The sequence below is a fragment of the Cyanistes caeruleus genome, chromosome 1 (assembly GCF_971803275.1).
Source record: "Cyanistes caeruleus chromosome 1, bCyaCae1.hap1.1, whole genome shotgun sequence".
Lineage (NCBI taxonomy): Eukaryota > Metazoa > Chordata > Aves > Passeriformes > Paridae > Cyanistes > Cyanistes caeruleus.
This window is the reverse complement of record NC_141701.1, coordinates 69,367,143-69,376,325: the sequence shown is the minus strand read 5'-3', so window position 1 is coordinate 69,376,325 and position 9,183 is coordinate 69,367,143.

Genomic DNA, 9,183 nt, shown 5'->3' with positions numbered 1-9,183 from the left:
TTTCTTGGGTGGTGACTTTTTCCATTGATGCTTTTAAACTGTATGGTCCTGCCATGAGGAGTAAGTCTGGACAGATGCTCCATGTAACAGAACTCCAGAGCAATCACCGTTACTTGTTCCAATGCACAGGCAACAACACCAAGATGCATCCAAACTGCTTTAGCTGCAAAATGGTTATCTGGTTACCAAAGATCAGAAAAGTGCCACTGAGAGATGATGGGAACAGTATTTCCTGACTTGCATTGTGCGCCCTGGTGGTTTCTCTCTTGGAAGTCAACAAAGAGAAGGAGTTCCCAACCCCAGCCCCAGCACAACAGTATCTCTGCCTGCAGTTGCTACTGTCTCTACCTTGCTTCGGGAGCAGGGATTAAATGACCCATGAATATATGTTTGTGATGTTATGAAGTAAATCAAATATCCATTTGGGCAAATCATGTCTGGTCTTCTAATTATCTTGAAGTGTTTGATGTTTACAGTTCGGTATCTCATCACAAGTTTTGCATTATGTTAGTTTTCTTATTATGTTAGTTTTGCATTATGTTCTCAGTCTGTTGCCTGGATGTAGTGATATCATTTGAAGGTTGATAGTAATTTTTGAAATAGTAGTTCTGAGTGTTCCCAATTGCACTGAAAGGACTTAAACCAGAAAACAACAACAAAAAAGTAACATAAAGTACACATTTAATGGAGGTTTAAATTAACCTTATTAATTTAGTTGGAAAAAATCCAAATGTGCTCTTTATTTACTTGGGCTGGTAGGAGGATCTTTACATCTCAACCTCATTTCCGGAGCTCAGGTATTTTCCTGATCTGACTGAATCATGCAAGAAATAAGAGTATTCATTTAACATTACTAGAAACCATTTCCAGCAGTCCTGGGGAAAGTGAGATAGTAGGAGTCAGGGCACATTGGTGAGATGAGAGGTGACCCAGCCACCAGGGCAGCCACAGGCAGGAGATATGGGTGGATTCAAGGGTAGACCTCTTCCACAGGCCCTGGAACTCATACAGAGAGGGAAGGACAGTGAGCAGAGGGTGGGTGTGCAGGGGCATGAGGTGTGTTTGCATGTTCCTGTGCATGTGTGTGTGGCAGGAACTGTGACCTTGCAAGGGAACATGCCCCTAAGTGCAAGAGGACACACAGAGGGAAGCACTATTCTTTGAGTATGGGGGGAAGGAAAACTGGCAAAGCTCCTTTTACTGCAGCTAACTGCCAAGGACTCCAAGAAAAAGCCAGGAGGTTTTGATATGCTATATTAAACAGGGAGGTTTTATTTCTGCATGAGACATTCCTGTTGGTTTGGCTGGCAGGGGAGGACCAGTGCAGGGTTTTTCAGAACAGCAGACACAGGTTACTGAGGTGGGAAGGATGGGAGAGTGGGGGACACTGTCTGAAGAAAGTAGTAGAAATAGTCTGTGGACAGGATTTCTGAGCCTGAAATTTCAGCCTGTCAGGGGCTCGTCTGTTCCCGGGGAACAATTCCTGGGAGCAGTTTTCTCTCCAGAATTGTGTTGTTGTAAAGAGATAATATTTCTCATAACAATATGAACAAATACCCTTGATGTGTTTTCTCTGATCTCACCAATGGGACAAAAGGGGGTGTTGTTCCTTCTACCAATCAGGGTAGCCGGGTTGGAAAACTATAAAAAGGTTGACAAGACCCTGAAATAAAGGCTCTTGCCTCACAAAAGCGGTGTCGGTGTAGATTATTTTCCTCTCTCAATACTATGTGTCCTCTAGCGACAATAGTCAATATGCCCTGGACAAAAGTGTGACATGACTGTAAGAAGTGATGTGACATCTGAAGGCAGTTTGGAAGGATGAGACAAGAGACACAGACCTATGCAGCTCTTCCCTCACTGGACCACATCTCCTAAGCTGAAAATTTGTCTTGTGTTGGGTAAATACCCGTTAGGGCTGTGTGATCTCTCCAGAGTCATGATACTGATAGGTCATCCCATGGTGCTGGCTCAGGCTTGAAAGGGCACAGCAAATCATGGCAATCCTGACAGCCCTGCCCAGCTCGGCCCTGTCAGCAGCATCTGCTGGCTTTCAGACATCTCATAGCCCCCTTGAACAAACACCTTACAGCTTCTTGGGGTGCATCTAAGCTGCTATGGAGATGGGCACTAGAGAACCTGCCTCTAGTTTCTGCCTCTTCCTCAAGCTCTCTCGAGAAACAGCCTCTTTCTCCACCTTTCTAAACCAGCTAGCTGTGCCTCCAACAATGTATCACTGTAAGGGGGTCCAGCGAGGCAGCTACAGACACTGAGGCTACACACACAGGCTGAGCTCTGTTTGCAGAGCTGCCTCATGGAGCAGTGGGCAGTGCTGAACCACATGGAACAGCTGGGTGAGAGAGAGAGCTGCCAGGGCTTTGCTGGGGTGGCCCAAGAGCTTGTGGACAAAACCCATCATGCTCCAAGAAGTCCTTTCCTGTAACCAGCACAGCCATGGATGGGGGGCATGCTGAATATATGTTAAAAGGCTGTCTTGGAGGTATGAGTTATAAAGCAGTGTAAAGGATACCCAGGGAAAATCCAGGAAAGCTCTGGTCCTACAGTGCTACAGGGAAACAGTGAGTTTGAAGATGTTACAGTTTTCCTTCTCCTGATACAGTTCCTTGTTCAGTGTTAGGAAGGACCAGACCACTTTCTCCACCTCACTTCCTCCACCTAGAAGGAGATCCTACTTTAGTTTAGCTGGTGTCACACATATAATTGAGAAGTATATCAGAAAGAAAATCTCAGACTGTTGGATTCAGTCTCAGAACAAGAGAGCTATGAGCCCTGACTCAGCAGGAGCTGCCTTGACTCTAGAAGGAGAGGATTTGTCCAGAACCATCAAGTAAAATGTTATCTCTATTTGATACGAAAATCACCCTTGCAAATACTCTGCAGAGTAATATTTCCCTACAAATGCACCTCAAGTCTATTAATGAAATTGTGAGACATTTTTGCAATATTCAGTGCAAGACAGGACCTGTATAGCATAGAGGGTGACAGCACCCAGCCTTTTCCCATCTAAGAAAATACCCAGAAATGCTGTTTAATGACAGCAAGCCTGACCTTTTTCTAGGCAGCAGCATCAAATTGTGAAGCCAAAAAAAAAAAAAAAAAAGGAAGGAGTCCTTCTAAGAAGGAAAGTGAGCTCTGGAAACCAAGTAATTTAATGTCCTTTAATGTCTTCAGCCAAGCTGCATATCACTTGGAGAAGTAGGGAGGAAAAAAAAAAAAAAGTGCCAAAAAAATCAAACCAACTTTCATTGCCATGAGGAGGTCACAGAGTTAAAAATGTCCAAAGGCTTGCAGCCTGGCCCAGGGGCTACAAAAGCCAGCAGGAAGCATTCCCTCAGAAAATGATACATCTTTTCCCCTTCTGTCAGGATTTTTCTTCTCTAATCAGATAAACCCACATATTATATTCACTATCCTTAGAAAAGAAAGATATGAGATGGTGCCTTTTATTCAACTCCTTTAAGGTCTTAAAGAGAGCCATAACAAAAAGTCCAGTCTACCTTCCTGACCGCTTCTCTCATCTCATAAAAGATGAGAAAACTGTTTATGTATTTTCTTTAAACTTTAGCTCAGAAATTCAGGTTCTCTCTCTCTCTCTCTCTCTCTCTCTCTCTCTCTCTCTCTCTCTCTCTCTCTCTCTCTTTTTTTTCTTCTTCCAGTTCAGACTTTCAGGCATGTCTCTTGCTGTCATACTTGATGAGCCTGACGACTTGGAGAAAACCATCCACCTATGCCATGTAGCCAGAGAGCCTGTGGAGTACCACTACCACTAGGAAAGCAACCATGCAGGTGAACCCAAATATGCTCAGCTCTTTATTTCTACACATTGAACTCCCAGCAGTAGAGAGAGACAGTTTCTCAAAAATTTTATGACCTTGTCTCTTCAGCAAATGGTAGAGAAACCTCACAATCCACTTAATTAGTCCTCTCAGCAGATGTGAACAAGGCTATCAGAAAAACTACCTTACAGGTCAAATAAATTAAGTAAACACTTAAGGACTTCTTTATGCACTTTTAGAGTAATAACAGAGAAAAAAACTTGTCTTAAACAGAAGCTGCTATCGCAGAGACATCAAAGCTTTTAAACTGGGGCTATTGTAATACAAGATGATCCTAAAAATTGCCCCACAACAGCAGCTTGTTAAGCAGGCAGGTGCTTACCTGTAAGACTGTGCAGGCTACAGAGACCATTTCTATCACAATAGCTACCAGCAATTCTGCTGTGCAAATACACATTTCAGCTAGGTGACTGCAAGCAGGCTCATATCACAGCAGAAGGGAGAAAACAACCTTTTGGTCCCTCTAGAGAAGCTTCCTGACATGGGGATGTGCTTTGAACTTGAAGAGGAGAGAGAGGCAGGATTATACGTAAGAGCTCACTGTGGTTGAACATGAGGTCAGTGAAAGTCAATGTTTAGCCCCTTTTTTCAACTCACAAGTTTTACAGCATTTCTCTAACATTTCCAAAGGAAGAACTCTAAACTTCCCAGGAGTACATGTTGACTAAGCTGAAATAAGGGACAGGACTGCAATTGCCCTTCAGCAGCTATTAAGGCTCCAAACCCTAGAGCTGGAAAACTGATGATCTCTAAAGAGGATAAGTGTGGCTTGCAGCAGCAGAGAAAAAAAAAAACCAAACTTCCAGCTCTATATCCCCATGGGAAATTTTGCTTTAGGAAGTTCACAGGCTAGTGACAATCACATAGACAAGACCCTGCAAAAAGGAGTGACAGCTCATAAACCATCCATAGAGCTGGAGAAAAATTTGAGCTGTGTAATTGACAAACTTCTGTTCATGATCTGAGGGCAAAACTTATACTCTTGGGGGAACAGATCTGTGGGACAAAGCAGTCATGATGGAGTTTTAACTCAATAGTCTGTGGTAGGGTAAGAAAAGGGAGGCCCCAAGACATGAAGAACAATTACAGTCATTCCTTCACTAACTCTTATCTACTGGGACTGTGCTTAAGTAAAACAAAGTATGAGTAGGTTCTTGCTGTGCACCTTTGACTGCCTTTAGTCAAATGACCCCATAGGACTGTAATTACTCCAGAAACTAGCCCAGATCCCATGTCTAGGACTGCATGTGTAAAAAAGGCTTAAGGCCATTACCAGTGAAGTAATTTGCTGAGGCCCTGCCATATTTCGGTAGGCATACTGTACCAGGCTTTTGAAAGGTGACTCCCTGACCCTGCCCTCTTTGTGACTTCTTCCCTCCATAAAATTTGCTCATGCATCAGAAAAATCCCTCTAGGTAGCCTGAGCCATCTTGGCAGCTGGAAAGACCTGGGAGGACCTTTCTTCCTCTGGAAGGAAGAAAGCCAAGCTCATTCTGTTGTTTTTTAGGAAGAGCCAGGGTTATCCTAGTAGTTGAGTTGGTTGCTTGCTAGGAGGAGCAAAGGGAGCAAGGAAGGGAGTTTCTGAGGAAAACCTCAGTCTTTGGTTTCAAATGTGTGGCACAGGACCCACGGATGAAGTTGGGCTGTAAGTCTGGACCTGAAGAAAAAACAATTATTGATTCTTGAGCAGCACTGGCAGAGGAGAGAGAGGAGCTGTAAACTCTTACCAATGATACCTGGAAGTGATAAGGCACAGAGATGTGACACACCAGGCTTTTTTAGACATCACTAATGATTCTGCATGAGTCTGGGGATCTGGAGACAGCAGAATTTCAGTCGAAATGCGGCTGGGTGCATGGTCTGGCAATTTTCAGATGTCACTAGAAGGCACGAATTATAGCAGGGGTTCCGAGATAATCATACACACAGCCGCTTTTTGTGAGGCGAAGAAAAGCCTTTATTGCAGGGCTTTAGAACCCTTTTTATATGCAATTCCGATAAAGTCACCCTGATTGGTAGAAGGAACAACACCTCCCTCATCCCATTAGTGGGACAAGAGAGAAAACACTCTCAGAATATCTGTGTCTTGTTTTGGGAAAGTAATTCCATATTTACACAAATAATCCTTGAGCAAGAAAAGGTTTCCAAGACTTTTCCCTTGGGAACAGTCAGTCCCTGAGAGCTTGAAACTCTCTCAGGTTCAGAAATCATGTCCACATTCCTAAGAAGCTTTAGTAGATCTGTCATGCTTATCAGCATCTTTAAGAGCTCCGGGTTTAGATATGCACTGCAGAGGATGCATATTTAAACAAACATAGGGAGGACTCATACTTTTCAGGTTTCTTTTTTAACCTACTCAGGAGGTAAGACACCTGCTTGTGTATATATGTGTGTGTGTGTGTGTCTGTGTGTCTGTGTGTTTAAAATCTTTTGTATTCCATCTGGGTTGTGATTAATTTAAGTACAAGGCAGTCAATATAACTCATTGTATATATTCTAGATACATATACATATACATATACAATGTGTGTATTTCTAGATACATCATGTAGGAAGGGTAGTTCAGGAATATGTCTATCAGGCCATCATCTTTAAGCATCTTAGAGAAAAGAGGAGAATCATTAGGAAAAAATACGTGTTTTGAATTGTCAGAATTCTTCATTTTTTCCTGTCTGGTAATTTTCTTTCTTAAGCCTGCTAGTTTATCCTAAACCCTTGGACCTGAAAAAAAAACCAACCATATAATGAAAGGATTTTTTTTTTTTTCTTTCAGCAGTATAAAGGTAATTGAAAAGGGAAACAATCTACTCCTCTCATGAATAAGTCTACGATCACTCTGTGATCAGTGGTTTGTTGACTACTACTACTGACCACAGGTCTGGCTATGCTGGCTATGAGGAGACTCTGAATTCTGAAAACCTCTGACATCAAACAGTGATGCCATGAGCTCCACCCCAGCTGCCAAAGTCTGCTCTTGCCCCCGGCACCACAGCTGGAAATTGGGCCTGGGAGATGGTGGGAGCAAAATATGTTATGCCAGAGCTCAGTGCTGCAGTGGGTGCCTGGGACAGCTGTCCTGGTGGGAGAAGCAACCTGTCTGAAGAGCACAATTAGCTCAAACTGGATGATGAATGAGATTACTCGTGTTAAATTGTCATGTGGTTCTAGACCACCCCCCACAGCTTAGTTAATTCCCTGTAAAGGTCCTTTGTGATCTCCTCACTTCTTACTGAAAGGTACTGTAAGGGGTGTCAGAGAAGAGGCATAGCAGCTTTGAGCATCACAGAAGACTTAATTAGCTGGAGAAAATGTACCATGGGTATAACTAGGGGGGAAAGCATGACACTTCTGCAAGTGCTACTCATTCAACACTCTACATTTAAGCATGCACTTCTGTAGTTATTTTGTGCCTAAATTGTCATTGCTGAGAGGGGCCCTGGTACTGCCCAGGTTATTGTGGTCAAAGATAACACGAAGCATGTGGGCTTTGGAAATCTTTCATATAAATTAGCTTTGGAGTTCAATCATCTCTCTATCTGAATTTATAGGTGACTATTTTTTTAGTTATTTAAAGATGCCATGGGAATATAGTGTATTTGCTTGCCAAATTTTTGTCTAATTCTTTCTTGTATTGTGATTGAGGTCCTACTTCTGCTTGTGCTAAAACTAATAAGAGTTGTAGCATTGAATTTGATACTTCTGTGCCCAATGCATTCATATGAGCACTTGCTGGGACCTGGCAGTAAAGACAATTTAGCACCTTTAATCTAAGCAGTACCTCACAAGCATTACCCATACCACCTTTCTGAGATGGCCACCCACCAAAAAAAATACCTGCAGTTCAACAGCCAGGGAAGCTAGATGGGCTAAATAATCACATTATTATGATAGTCATATGTTAGGGGGACCACAGCTGCTGCCTAAGATCTGGACCTCCCCAGTGCTTAACAAATGCACAACAATTCAGCCCCCTCTTCATCCTCTGGCAGGTTTCCTTTGAAGCAGACAGGACAGGGGAGGCCAGCAGAGAGGATATCCTGTATGAACACAGGCCTGGAAACCGGGACATGGAAGAACGGAGTGATTCGCCCAGGGTCATAGAGGAAGTCTGTGAAGGAAGCAAAAACGTAACCCACACGTACTGGGTCTCAGGATCATCCTCTGCTCCAAACAGGAAATCATGGCCAGAAACTGCACAGAAACCAGGAAGTCTTAGCTACTGGACACATACTGATATTGTGAAACTCTGCTTTGTTTTGGTGGCTGTTCCAGTTTTCCTAAAATTGCTGTAAGTATTTTGGAAGCTGGACTGCTAGCCTTTCAGCAAAACCCAGACAGAGGAGCTGAGGGCTCATTATGGCAGGGTACTGTACTACAGGGAAGGTACATCTCACTGTAGTCTGAAACCACAGATTTACAAGTCCCTTGCAAATTCCCATCAAGCCTTTGCTCTCTATGGGTCCCCCATTTCCTCTGAATCCTGAATCAGTTTTTTGTTCGTCTGATAGAGTCATTATCTTTCTTTCTTTCTTTGACAACACTGAGCACCCTGACCTTGCAAAAATGAGACAAAATACCACACAGGGACCTAATGATTTAAATATGAGACTGCACATTTCATCTTGAAATTCAGAGGATCTTATTAACGTGTGGAGGGAAAACAGACAGAAGTACAGCCTTTTGTGTTTGGTTTGGTACATGTATTATTTATGATGCAGAATGAATGACTGATTACCTTGAATATTGATATGTGAGGCAAATGAAGAAACGTTACCTCTTTATATGCAATGCTACTGGAAAGTGGTTTCTTCAAGCCTCTGATGTGGGAAAAGCTGGATTATGGCACATTTCATATGTTTAATCTGTAGCTGAAAGGTAAACAGGCAGAGTTGAATTAATAACAAGGACCTACAGTCATTTGTGGGGCAAATTCCATTGTATTTAACAGTATGGTACCAGAGCTGTATCTGCCCAGTATTTGCTGATTAAAACTTCATGTAATGGCAATGTGATTACTGACAGAGCAGTGACCTTCACCCTTGCAACTCAGCTTCAAGGGCCACAGAGCTCTGCAGCTGAATAATAGGCTCGTGTCTGCAAAAGACTTCAGTTGTAAAAATCAAGGCACTTCCCTGACTTTGTGATTTTCCCATAATGGCGATCAGGATAGCAGATTAATTAAACCATTTTTCACACTGCCAAAACAACCTTCAAATTATTACAGACAAAGAGAGGAACACTGTGAATTTGTACTTAGTGGGAAAAGACTTGGGTCACCAACCTGCAAACTCTATCTATAATGCCCTAAGTAATCATACTGTCAGCA